General features: G+C 38.6%; 1 protein-coding gene across 9 annotated transcripts in view; it reads right to left on the bottom strand.

Annotated features, from left to right (window-relative positions):
* The window catches only part of mid2 (midline 2), a 271,492-nt gene that overhangs the window by 148,162 nt on the left and 109,261 nt on the right, over nucleotides 1-14,069 (bottom strand). For 2 of the 9 annotated variants that reach the window (XM_073058212.1, XM_073058222.1), the window contains exons 1-2: nucleotides 6,217-6,543; nucleotides 5,830-5,886 (exon numbers count right to left, since the gene is read on the bottom strand). The exons of 3 other annotated variants lie outside the window; for them this stretch is intronic. The gene's annotated coding sequence lies outside the window, so the exon portion shown is untranslated. Of the gene's footprint in view, nucleotides 1-5,829; nucleotides 6,031-6,138; nucleotides 6,158-6,216; nucleotides 6,544-14,069 lie in introns of those variants that run through there. 4 more of the 9 variants (XM_073058216.1, XM_073058215.1, XM_073058221.1 and 1 more) reach the window with 4 other exon arrangements.

Below are 14,069 nucleotides of genomic sequence, written 5' to 3'. Positions count from 1 at the left end.
GCTTTGGAACCTTTGGCTATAGCCATTCATGAATCACCTAATATTTTGGGTATTACTCGTGGGGAGGGGACGTATAAGTTATCATTATATGCTGATGATTTGTTACTATACATATCCGACCCTGAAAGATCTATTCCTGCTATTTCGTCCTTGCTTGCTCAGTTTAGTAACTTTTCTGGTTATAAATTGAATTTTAATAAGAGTGAATTATTTCCATTAAATATGCAAGTTCCAATTTATAAACATTTACCATTTAAAGTTGTTACAGATTATTTTACTTATTTAAGTATTAAAATTACTAAAAAACAAAGATTTATTTAAAGTTAACTTTTTACCATTAATTGACCAAATTAAGCAACTTGCTATCAGGTGGTCTCCACTATCTTTGTCATTGGTTGGTAGAATTAATGCTATTAAGATGATGGTATTACCCAAATTCTTATATTTATTTCAAGCATTACCAATTTTTATTCCTAAATCTTTTTTTGATATTATTGACTCCAAAATATCTTCTCATCTGTGGCAGAATAAAAATCCTAGACTAGGCAAAAAATATTTACATAAGTCTAAGAAGGAGGGCGGTTTGGCTTTGCCAAACTTGAGATTTTACTATTGTGCAGTTAATATATGATATTTAATATTTTGGACACAAGAATTGACTACAGCTGCTTGCCCACAATGGGTAAATTTGGAATGTAAATCTGTACAAGACTTTTCATTGTTTTCAATCTTAGGATTTTCACTTCCTTTTTCTTTATCTAAATTGAATAAACAAATAACTAATCCTATAGTCAAATATACATTGCAAATTTGGTTTCAATTTCGTAAATTTTTTGGTTTGAAGAAGTTTATTTTATCATGCCCTATAATATCTAACTATTCTTTTCGGCCCTCTCTTATGGATCAAGCTTTTCTTTTATGGAAAACAAAAGGTATAACATTTTTCGTGATTTGTTTTTGGATGATAGCGTTATGTCCTTTGAACAGCTATCTAATAAATATAATTTACCTAAAACCCTTTTTTTTTTAGATATTTGCAAGTTAGAAATTTTTTGTATGAGTTACAGTCTTTTCCGAAACTATGTCCATTGGACATTACGGAAAGAATTCTAGCTCTGAATCCTTGTCAAAAGGGTTTAGTAGCTGTTATTTATAATATGATCATGAAAATACAGCCAGAAGTATTAGAAAAAATTAAGGAATGGGAAGAAGAATTTCATTGTCTTATATCCACTGAGCAGTGGGAGAAAATTTTACTATTAGTCAATTCGTCCTCTATTTGTGCTAAGCATGCCCTAATACAATTTAAGGTTGTACATAGAGCTCATATGTCTAAGGATAAACTTGCTCGATTTTACTCTCATGTTAATCCAACCTGCGACAGATGTCATTCTGATGTTGCTTCATTGACCCATATGTTTTGGTCTTGCCCTTGTTTACAAAATTACTGGAAAGATATTTTCAGTATTATTTCAAGAGTTCTGAATATCAATTTCCAACCGCAACCTTTTACTGCAATTTTTGGTTTACCAATGGTGGATAATAGTCGTTTATTCTCTTCATCTCGACGAATGATTGCATTTGTTGCATTAATGGCTAGATCATCTATTTTATGGAATTGGAAAGAAATTAATCCTCCAACTATATTTCAGTGGTTTTCTCAAACTATCTCTTGTTTGAGCTTAGAAAAAATTAGAAGTGTTGTTTTTGATCCTTCAGTTAAATTTGAAGAAACTTGGAGACCATTTATTCAACATTTTCATATGAGTTAAATTGTCTTTTCCTAAACCTCACTTTGATTATCCTTAATTATTTGGATGGAGGTTCAGAGTTATTGGCACTACTGTATGTATTTAACATTATGCAATGGCCTATGTTGGTTAGTGTTTTTTTCCCCTTTTTTTGGGGTTTTTTTTTCTCTTTTTGTTTCTTTTGTTCATAAATACTATGAGTTTGGGAGGCTATATATATTGATTATTATATATTTGAATGTCTACTTAAACTATTAATTATGCACTCTCAAACACTTTGTATTCATATTTCATTTATGTTTGTTTAATAAATTAATAAAAAGATTTAAAGAAAGAAAGGACTCCTACTTCCACTATTAGTAATATATGTAAGAATGCCATGCAGAACTTGTGCCAGCAGTGACCCTACTCCTAGCATTCAGCCTCTGTATTAAAAGGGAGTTAATATTTTCATGTTTTTAAACAGATAGCCATAATGCTCGTATTTCTCAGTGTGATTTGAGTGCACTGTTATTGCAAAATGGGTTACCCTGTCAGGATGGTGCTAACCATTATATCATCAAATAAAAGTGGGATAATTTCTGCTTTAGATTGCTATTCATTATAAAGAAATGATTCTTAAGATACAAATCTGTAAGTGCACCCCAAGTCCAGTAGAGTAAAAATCTGAATAAGTAGCCACATCACTTTGTCTACAGATGAAAATACAAGCCTAAAGAAAGTAGACGTGGAGAGAAATGGATGGTCAACAAAGAATGACAGAAACATGACAAAAGCAATAAAACTTCATAGAATGGATATGGATTAAAGACCAACTGCAACTAATCACATTTACAGATAATTGTTATTATATATCATATCAGTTCACAAGCCCTTAGGTACTTCACATTCAAAGAAACATTAAACAGGGCTATAGCCAAAAGGAACATGCTATTCAAATCATATTAATATTTTCATTACAGAAAAGAGTTGAGCAACATCCAAAGATCCTGCAGAAAAAGTGAGTCATCTAAAATGAACAACTTTGAAAAGCACAAAAGGCACTATGTGGATGATACGTAAACAAGGAGGACAGCACAGGAGCAACATGCATTCAGAAGCAAGTTTGCAATCACCTTTACATGCCCTTAATGAGCCCCAACAAATTACATACACAAGGCCCATGTTAGCATCTCTGTAATGCTGAGAGAATGAGCTAAGATTTATTTGTGTTCCATTAATGAAAACTCACCAATTTGTCAGCAATTAATTTACAGTCTTCTTAAAACACAAAGGAGCTTCATCCCAATATGCAATTTTACAGCACTATTCTCATTTTCCTTCAGTCAATCCTCATTCAGTGTTGTGAAGTTGAAGAACAGTTATTCTTTCTGTCAGTTGATGGGATCATTTGACAGATGTAATAGTGCTAGTAAAATAAATTGAGGCTGGAAATCAACCTCTGACCTTATACATGAATCATCAAGACTGTACAATCTACAACCTCTATATTTATAGTAGTTTTCAGTTTCTTATCTATGTTATGACCATATATGTTGATTTTCTTTTTCGTTTGGCTTGAATAAAACATTTTCCTATATTATGTATTACAACCTTTCTCCTCAATTTCAACTTAAACTAAAATCACATTCTATCAACACAATCTCCTCATTGTCATTTTTTTCTGAGAAAATGATATGGTGACAATTCCTGTCCTAGCACAATAATATTTTATTGGCATTGATGGTATCATCCCCAAAAAACTTCATCCCTGTGCTATTGTCTCCTCAGACTGATGACAATGGAGAATACATGGGAATCAATTTTTAAAAAAGTGATTCCAGTCTTAAATATTTCCATAATTGTCAAAGATGATGGAGTCCAGTTAACTGAAAACTGCCTGATGTTATCATCTCAATTCTTGCGGTGTCATTCAAGCTTCTTAATAACAACTTGCTTTCATAAAGTTTTGAGCACACTATATTATCAAATTATTCCAAAACATTTCAGCAGCTTCAATATCTAGAAACGTTGCACTTGTTTCTTTCCTCCAGTCCCTCAATCGAGTCATTGAGTCACAGAGTTGTACAGCATAGATACACTGACTTCTGCACCCACCATACTAATTCAATTTATTGATTTCAGGTTCATAGCCATCTATTCATGCCTTGGCAATTCAAGTGCTTATCCAGATGCTTCATAAATATTGAGAGTTCCTTCCTTCACCACATCCTCAGGAAAGGCATTCCCGAGTCCAACCACCCTCTGATTTATAAAACACCCCCCCCCCCCCGATCTCCTCTAAACCTAACTTTCAGCTGAATATGACAACTGTTTCAGCTGAGAATGTCTTGCACAGGAGCATTAAAGACTTGAATCTGAATGACTCTGGCCCATATTGCCAAGAGGCTTCAAGAACTGAGGCTTCCAACCATTGTATACAACATTCACATTCTCTAAAACTCTACCTGGCTGCAGAGGTTTAGCTCAATGGAATGCTTTAATAATTATTTAGTAACTGGCACATTTCAAGTTGCAATGGGTATGCTGAGATGCATGGTCTATGCCTCAGACAACTACTTCAGTAATCCATACACCAATTCTTTGCCCTGACTGCTAGGGTTGAGTTAACTACTTGTATTCTCAGCAGGAGAGGAAAGGAGGAACCCACAGTGAAGCAGGATATTAATCTTCATCAGTACCCCGTGATACCTGCTGTGTCTGCTGGAGAGAGTGCAGAGACTAGGCCATAAGGGTTTCTGGGTGGTTGCAACCCTTTGTTTGGCTTTCCCAAACTTGGGTGTTGAACACTGGGAGCATGACAATATAATAGGACAAATAGAGTGCGCAGTAAGAAAAAATACATGTGTCTGAGGGTGAGGGAAGATAGACTTCTCCAATTAGGCAATTAATGAAAGTAGAAAATGCTGCAGTTACTCAGCAGTCCAGCAGGATCTGTAGAGAGAAAAATCGAGCTAACGTTTCAAGTCAATGATCATACAGCAAGATATTTTTGAACCTCCCCTAAATTCAGTCCTGCTTCATTCTTGTTATGGTTCTTCCTGTGACACCTTGTGACACTTTGCTGGCCAGCACACGTTATAAATTTATTCCATATAAACAGATTAATGTACTTCCTGTCAGAAATGTCAGGAACGCCTATAATTTCAAACGGGAATATAAAGCTGGCTTCGGGATGGAAATACTGGGAAAGTTAAACCGAGTTGAGTATTGCTGTAACATTCCTCCTAGTTACAGTAAATAAAACAATGATATCAGTTACCTAGAGCATGAAAACCTGAATAAACCAAAGCAGCCCAAATGACTTTGAAACAAGGGCGACGAGGCAAACATGTTATCATCAGAGGGAAGGGGGCGGGAAGGAGGTAAAGGGAATGGTAAGAGGAGTTTAAAACAAAACTGTGCGTGACTCCAAATGTTTTCAGAAGATGTGTTATGCGTTTGCAAAGTAAACCGCAGACACATTTTGAACAGCGCACACATTCTGCAGTGAGTCATTTCCCTGTTTTACTCGGCCAGGTGCAGTCGACGACCCTTAGCCTCTCTGGTACAAGACATGTCTGAGACACATTTATCCCGCATGATCTAAATTTCCGTGTCTCTCCCCCCCCCCCCCCCCGACTTTTTTAAATAAAATGCTTCCTAAAGGCACACACTTATAATTAATTCGTGCGAACACTCCCCAACGCACTCATTTGCACCGTGGCCCGTGTCAAGAAGCACTGGTATTTTCAGGGCACGGAACGAGCTACATTAACAGTCTGAAGAATCTGGATCTTGTCGATGAGCCATTGATACCCGAACACAGCAGCTACTAACAATTAGCCAAGCAGATTAATTTCTATTATTAACTGACTGCGGTCATATGTTTCCATTGAGATGCATTGAGCGTAGCTTAAGCAACTATTGAGAAATAGATAAGAATGGGGGCGGATGGGGGTGGGGATCACGCCTAACTTCAAGGAGCCATAAAATGTATTCCAAGCAGCACACTAATCTCACGAGAGCGTTAGCAAAAGTATGACACATAACCGTAAGTTTCTGAAGAAAAAGTAGGATCAAAGATATGGTTATTTACCCTTGCTGACGTCTGTGCCTCTCTCTTTCTCTTCGGTTCACAGTTTACACCTGCACACTGAGCCAGAAAATCATTTACTTAAATAATCTGTTAAATCACGAATGGAAATGTAAACAAGCATAAGAAGAAAGCGAGCGGAGTGTGAATCTATCTGAAGAGCAGGGTACATCATCTCAGAATATGATCGACCGTGGTTGCACTTTTCACACTGAACTCAAACTGCCTCTGCTCAGTCGCAACAATTTCTAATCCCTCTCTCTGTCTCCCTTTATTTCTATCACCCCCCCCCCCGTCCCGTTTTATTCTTACCCCTTGGAAACAGAGGCTGGTGCACACATGGAACCATAACCTGGTACTCAAGCGACCCTAGTGGGAGGGGTTACTTACCAGCTGACTCCGGTATGCATCCGATTGCCCTGTCATCTTGGAGAAGTAGGAGAAAAGTCGGAAAGAGAAAGGCAGAAGAATGCGAAAAGAAACCGGGAGCAGCAAGGCAGCTGCCCCGAGCCTCTTACAGCAGCACAGTGAGAGCTGAGATTGGAATATCCAACTTCTGAAACGACACAATTGCAGGAAAGCAACTCCTCCCACTTTACCTCGCTGACACAAAGAGAGCCGAGCGAGCTGCGAGATTCGGCTGCTCGCGGGAACCCTGCTGAAAAAGGGCTATTTCCTTTATCCTCTCCCGTGTACGGCGTTCGGTGGGAAAAGCCACATAAAATAGCACTGATTATTTACTGAGACCGCCGCCTCCCACGGTTAATCGAAGCTGTTTTGACCGCTAGACTGCGAATACTGAAGCCGCTCTGTCCCGCATTCTACGTTTGTAATTCCCCCGATTTAAAAGCCAGCTGCAATTTCTAACACGATTCCACTCTTGCAGGGCCACGGATTTTAGTTGCCTTTTTACATATTGCAGAGGATGAATCGGCAAAATAGAGTGCTTGATGACCAAAACTGTAGAGTTAGAACGGATCAATGGCTCATTTGATGGTTAATCTTGAGTTACCTATTTTCCAGTGGAATGTTATGATTTCCTTACCCAGTGTTTAATGACATTGGGTGCTAACACCATTTGGGTGAGCAAAAAAAGACCCCATTACTGAAAAGTTAGCTGCGACGCATGAACTTAACCAGTAGGTTCATTCGCAAGGCCGACGCAGTTAAACTCAGAAGAATACAGTACGCACGTCCAGGAGGGAGAACTATAGAATTAGAGATAAACACGGTGAAACACAAGCTCCATGTAATAAGATGGAATGCTACAGTTCGCGCCAGAAACAAGTCAACTAGGAGGAATAGAGAGACCCAAATACGTTTACAGTCAATAAATTACAGTCCAATGTTTATCTAGAAACTGGATCTACTTGCACTTGGGCTCTATCTACGGGTTGTGCTTAAAAACTACTTTGTTCGAATTTTATCACAGTAGCGATCACTTCCGTGAAAGATCACGGGGAATTGGACGTCCGGACGTCTCTGCGCGATTCACTAGGGGGCATCTGAATAGGCCTGCTGTTATTTGCGCATGTTATCCTGTGCAGAGAAGTCATTTCCACACACTTGCCGTCAAAAAGTGACCGTTAAAAGTGCGAGCTCAAGAAAAATAACGAGTCGCGCAGGAGAAGGGGTACGATTTAAAGAGTCAGTGTATTATTGTCTCTCTGCCATCCTTGGCTTTTCGTTTCTCAGCTGGCATTGCTGGGTGCCCCGTTTACCTCCCGAGGCAGCCTCTAGTCGTGTGATTAACCCGTGTGTTTTGGTGCCCTTGTGGATCAGGGGCTGAGGTGTGAAGATGACGATATTCCCAGTTTTACTGCTTTTTCCTTATCTCCATTGCAGGCTTTTTGAAACCTCTTCCACTTTCTCTAGGCATATGGAGAAAAACATCATGCTGCATTACTCTATAAGCAAGTGATTAATCTGTATTTCTCCAGTGTTAGTTCTGAGACAAGTGCTGGCTGGAAGTGTTGCACGGAGCGAACGAGGAGAACCCAAGTGTAGGACACGGACACGGAGATTGAGTTGGGGATGCTGGCGCGGACGTGAACGTTGAACAGCAGACCAGAGGAATCTTGACCCGGAGACGGGGGTTTCATGGAATATCCTGAAGCTGGAGCTGAACTTGGAACAAACGGTTCTAAGCAGTTGAGAAACGAAGTTACCACATGGGAATAGACCAGCAAACTGTGATAGTGACGCCATCGTACTATTTCACAGTCTCTGATGAAAACCAGGTGTACTGTAATTGAGTAAACTAGCAGCAATTGGAGATCTAATGACTGAAATTGGGGCATAATCAGGGGGAAAGGAGCGTTAAAGGGGAACAGCCAACCGGAACCATGACAGGAACACACAAAAGAAGTGACTTTAGTTTAGCATCAAGTTGGCACAGATAGAGTTTGGTCTCTTTTTCAAGTGAATGTTGTACTACCACCATGCTGTACTTTTGAGGCATAATGAGTGGAGACTCAGGGCTTGAGATAACACACAGGTAGCCAACTGGATTATTCTTCAGTGATTGAACAAGAAAACGTCGTGGTCTTTTGAGAGGCATAGCCTCCGAATAATAGATAAGGCAGCGATTCAGTTCTGTATTGAATATCATGGCAGCCCACCTGAGTGCAGGACATTAACTTTGAGCTACATTTTTAACATAATATTTTAAATAACATTTTATGCTGTTTTGGGGTTCAAATCATGTGATTCATCAATAAAAACCTGGTGTCTGAAGATTCAGCAGAAATTTGCTTGATTCCATTTTATTATGGCTACTTTTAATGGAATTGAAGGAATTAGCCACAAAATAGTGTGTGATGAGGTTATGAATGGGATAGGTTAAGTTACAATAAGCATTGCTTCAGTTCTGAGAACATTTCATATGGAACAGGACTTGGACTGTAGTAGTTATAGAGGATAGCATAGATATTGATATGTTTCATGTAGTATGGAATACAGATTATGGCTATTAGACACAGATAAGTAAATAGTAAATGGTGTATAGAGGGTAGGATATCAATTAGGCTGTATTACATATAAGATATTTATCATCTGAATCCCAAAAATCTTTAATCATACATGAGATACCAATTTATTTGTCACTCCATGCATAAGTAACTCGAAGTTACAATTTGTATTAGGTTTATTTTGCATCACTTCGAAATGTATGGTTCTGAGATTTAAACATCTCCCAGGGCTTCTAAGGACAACCTAGTGTTTGCCAGTTAATGAAATATTTTGAGGTGTTGTCACTGCTGTTATGGTCTACCAGGTAGCACTCTCTGATTTCAGAAGAGGCATGAGCACAAAAGCCAAGGTAGCTCCAGAACAATATAAATATGGAAGGACCACTGCACTGTCAGAAGTCACTAATTGAAAAGAAACAGAGAACTATACCGATTATCCTGGCTAATAATTATCCCCTAGCTATCAATCGAGTATCTGAACAGTATATCAAGCAACACACCCAAAATGCAGTCAGGCAATTTCTATGGAGGGGAAATACAGTCAATGCTTCAGGCTGAGGCCTTTACTCAGGATTGGAAAGGAAGGGAGCAAAAGCCAGAAGAAGGTAGGGGAGCAAAGGAGTACAACTGGTAGGTGACAGGTGAGTGGGTCAGTGGGGAGATGAATTAGGTAGCGGTAGAAGTGGTAAAGGGCTGAAAAGGAAGGAATCTGATGGGAGAGGACAGTGGGCCATGAAAGAAAGGGAAGGAAGACAGCACCAGAGAGAGATGATGGTTAGGTAAGGAGAAAAGGGGTGGGAGTGGAACCAGAATGGAGAATGGAAAAACAGAAGTGGGGGGGGGAAGAAAAACAGAAGTGGGGGGGGAAGAAAAACATTCATGATATCTTATTAGTTTTTGTGTGATTTTTGTGCACAATGCAACATATACACAAATATTATACTACTGCAATGACTCAGTTCAAAATTACTTCATTGGGTCTGAATGCTGCAGTTGTTCAGTGGGTCAGGCAGCATCAATGAAGAGAAATGTACATTTGATATTTTGAGTCAAGGCCCTTCATCAGGACTGAAAAGAAGAGGGGAGGCAGCCACAACAAAAAGGTGGGTGTAAGTGGTGGAGCAAGAGTTGTGTGTGACAGGTGTATTCAGGCAAGAGAGGAATAAAAGATACTTGAGGAAAAAGGAGAGTGGGTATGATGCAAGAAGCTGGGAAGTGATAGATGGAAGTGACAGAGCTGAAGAAGATGATATCTGATGTGAGAGGACAGTGAACTAAGGAATAAAACAAAAGGGGTGGGGAGGGAATTCCCATGGGGTTGGAGGAGGAATGTGTGAATGGTGGGAACTTTGTGAATGTGGCCTGGTGAATGAGATCTCTTATTCCAAAAGTAGAAAACAGGACAGCTGATCTCAAGTCAATTTTAAGGCATGGGCCAGTTTGTGGCAATTAGCACACAAGTATTGGACAACAACCATGTCCAACAGGAGCGAGTCTATCTACCTGCCTTTTATGTTTGATAACACTTTCCACCAGCTTTGGTAATCAGAGGATGACTGTTGACCAGAAATATATTATGAACATGGGATTGTGTGTACAAAAGCAGGTTATACTCATTATATTGGAACAACACATCACAGGAGCACATTAGAAGACACTTCATCTGCCTGGATGAGTGCCCTCTCCCAGAACATACCAAGATATAGTAGTGTGTCTGGTTAGTGTCCACTTTACCTCCCTTACTATTCACTCACTACTGCTGCTTCGCAATGTGGACTATTCATAAAATGCAATGCAACAATTCACTTTTTTTCTATAGCATTCTCCCAGCAAAACAGAAATGCAACAGTGACCAGATGACTTTGATGTGGATTGAAAAGTACTGTACATATTAACTAGGACATCATGAATCACTCCACTGTCCTTTGATTTTGAAGCAGTACTAAGGGGCCTTTTGTGTCCACCCAAGGGAACAGTTACAGCCTTATTTTAATCTCTCATCACTTCCAACAGCTAAAACTTTCTTCCGTACTGCATAGCCTGGAACTTAGTGATGAATCTTGTGAAGACATTTTGTTCCTACAACTACATGCTGCAAAAATAAATGTTACCAATTAATTGCTTTTCTGACCTTTTTCATTGATATGATTTAATTAGATCCTAAAGATCTTGAGGTCATTTCTTGAAAACATTAGCTGCTTAAGTATTCCAGCTAGCTATGTTTCAGTTAGTTTGATAATAGCATTCATTTTTGGTGTTAGCATTTGAGACTAAGTTTCCTGCATATTTCTACATGTGTCCATCAACTTCCTTTTCGTGGTTCTATATTGCCATGTTTGCAAACATGTCACCCTGGCTTTGGGGAATAATTCATCTGAATGTTAACATGTTGTGTCATGATGCAATGATGATGTTCCTTCCTCTATCTGACTTCAGTTCAATCATCAAATAGAGATCACGAGTTGGAGAAATGAAGAATTGGAACTTTCTTGTCTGTTAACAAGTGTCCCTTGTATTTTTTTGTAAAATCCAGTATTTCTAGCAGGTTGCTTGCTTAACGGAAAGGGTCCTACAGTACTGAAGAGGGCAGCTCAAAGCATTGTACCAAAATTACCATTATTCCAAGTGTTTTTAGCACTATAAATACTGTAAATTTTGAGCAAACATTTAAAATATATTAATAAAAAGTGTGTGTTTCACCACTGCATGACATCAGGATCAAAGGTCTCTAGCTTATAGCTTAAATATTCCAGTTAATTGTATTAATTGGAGAGGAGCGAATTGATTTCTGAAATGAAGAAACTGTTCCTATGACCTTCAGTTGTTTCTTGTAATGAAACACCTTATCTCCATTTGGCACCTACCATTTTTGGATATAGCTTAATTAGACTCCTGGTAATGTGGACCTGTTCAGATTACCATAAGATGCCTTATCCAGAGTGCAGTAAATAAGATCATTTTTCAGAGCCCATCTTCGTTGGAGATAGAGACGATTTGAAAACCTTATTACCATAAAGCAATTTAAATGGGCATATCCTTTACAAAATCAGCAGACACATTTGTCTATTTTGTATTTGGCAATTTTTTAAACAATGTATTTATAACAATAGCTGCACAAATGTAAGAAATCTTATTTTGTCATTAGGTGGTGAAAAAGAGGGAAATATTTATTTATTTCTGTGACGTTTCACATTAATAACACTACATTTTCAATACTTTATCTTATTTCACAAAATCTTCCTGAGAGTAATTTGTGAAGAAATATAAAGGCATTAAATGAGAAAGCAATCCCACTTGACCGTTAAGCACCTGCTTGAACTCAGTTAACTGTGAAGACAGGTAGACATGTCTTTTGAAGGAGGTGGTGGTGGTGGGAGGTAGGGTGTGGGGGATGGGTGGTGGATGTGGTAAAGGAAAACAATTATCTTTTGATAGGAGCAGGATGAGTTCAAATGATTCTTTTCTAGAGGGTATCAGACAGAAGACCACCTTGACAGAGAGTCTATTATTATAAAATGGGAATTTCCATCTGGAAAAGGCCTTGAATTAGATTCAAATTAAATAAATATCTGCAGAAACAGGGGAGATAGAGTCTGAAGTGGTTGAGTATTTGTCTCAATTATTTGCATAGATTTCTGAATTCATCAAAATTCTGTTCCACCTAAAAGTAATTTACTTATTTAGTTTATTATGTTTACAATGCAGTAGTCCTGTTGTTATTTCAGTCCAAGATGTCTCTGAGGTTGACTCATTCTGAATTTATGAAACTGACTTGAAATTGACAAGACATTCATGAAGAAGTGGTGTGGCATGGCTTTAGTGAATTCTGATTAGTTGGGCTTTGGTTCAGTTTGTTGCCAGTCAGTTAAGAGCTCTGTTTATATGAGGCACAATGTGACACCACCATTGTTCCACAGAGCTATGTTAATTTTTATTCATTTTGATGGAAATTTTGATGGATTCAGTAACCTGAACAAAGATTTCTGGACTCTACCACAAGATTGTGCCTGGATTTACATGGCATGCAACTGATAGGAAAACCCTAGTTCACTCAGTACATATCTGTAGCTGAAAGTAGCTTATAGGATAAAACGAGGCAATATCCATCTCCATTCACTTGGAATAACATCACTCCCACCCAAATTACAAGTGAACATATTAGTACTTTTGCAAAAAGTTATTCCTTCTGGGGAAGAACTATATCTTCCTTCAGAGGCTAGGATTTGAAAAGGTTTTTATTTCCCTGAAAACTTATTTGCCAACTAACTTTTTTTATTAGTAATGAATAAGTTACATCTATGTGTAGTCATGATTAGCTTAAAATCCACAGACATGCAAAATTGACAGGCAGGATGAAAAGGAAGATACCCATTTAGTGCAGATGTCCTCCAGTATTAATTGGTAAGAACTCTGTGAGCTGAATCGGCAATACAATTCCACTCCTCACAGTGCTGCATTCTGCCTTCACTTTGAGAGTCAAAAATATCAAAACAAATTCTGCTTGTGCACACGTTAGCTAACGTTTCATTGTGCGTTCTGCAATCTCAAGTAGACAAAGAAACAGAAGCAATGATAGCCTCAATGGCTTAGGATAAAATGGTATGAAATCATCGACTATAGGAGGAAGAAGCCAGTGTAATGAGCTCTTTGGGCTTGTGCAGGGAGCTGGAGAATATTGGGCTCCAAGGTTTTTAGAGCACCTGAACTGGTTAATTGTTGTTTAATGAGAATTGTTAATTATTTAGAGTTCCTTGTGTTTTTTCTTGAATGACTCACTCTATATAATGTGGTCTCCTGGTGCTTTCTGCCTAAACTTGTTAAGTTTATTTTGATAAGCTCGAAGCTTCTGTATTACTTGTATTATTTATGTAGATGCTGGATCAGCGCTAATCACGGGGACCTAGTTTTGAGAATGTTATGTTTCATGGTGTCACTCGGCTGAGCCACTGATGTTCTGCTGAAATTCTTATGAATAAACTCTGGTTGCCATCTCTACCTTGGAGCCTGTCTTTCCTCCACACTTGGTTTCTGACATTGCCAGAACACATCTTGAGAGCCAGAGGTCTATGAGACAACCTTATTAGGGGATCAGAGGTGGAGAATATCAGTGGATTTAAATTCTTTGGCACCAACATATCAGAGGATCTGTCCTGGGACCTGTCATCACAAAGAATGCGCAACAGTGCCTCTACTTTCTTGGGGTTTGCATAGATTTGGCATGTCACCAAAGGCTTTGACAATCTTTTACAAATGGCACAGTGGAGAGCATCCTAA

This window comes from Hemitrygon akajei, chromosome 10 (assembly GCF_048418815.1).
Source record: "Hemitrygon akajei chromosome 10, sHemAka1.3, whole genome shotgun sequence".
NCBI classification, from domain to species: domain Eukaryota; kingdom Metazoa; phylum Chordata; class Chondrichthyes; order Myliobatiformes; family Dasyatidae; genus Hemitrygon; species Hemitrygon akajei.
This window is presented reverse-complemented; position numbering and strand designations above follow the sequence as displayed.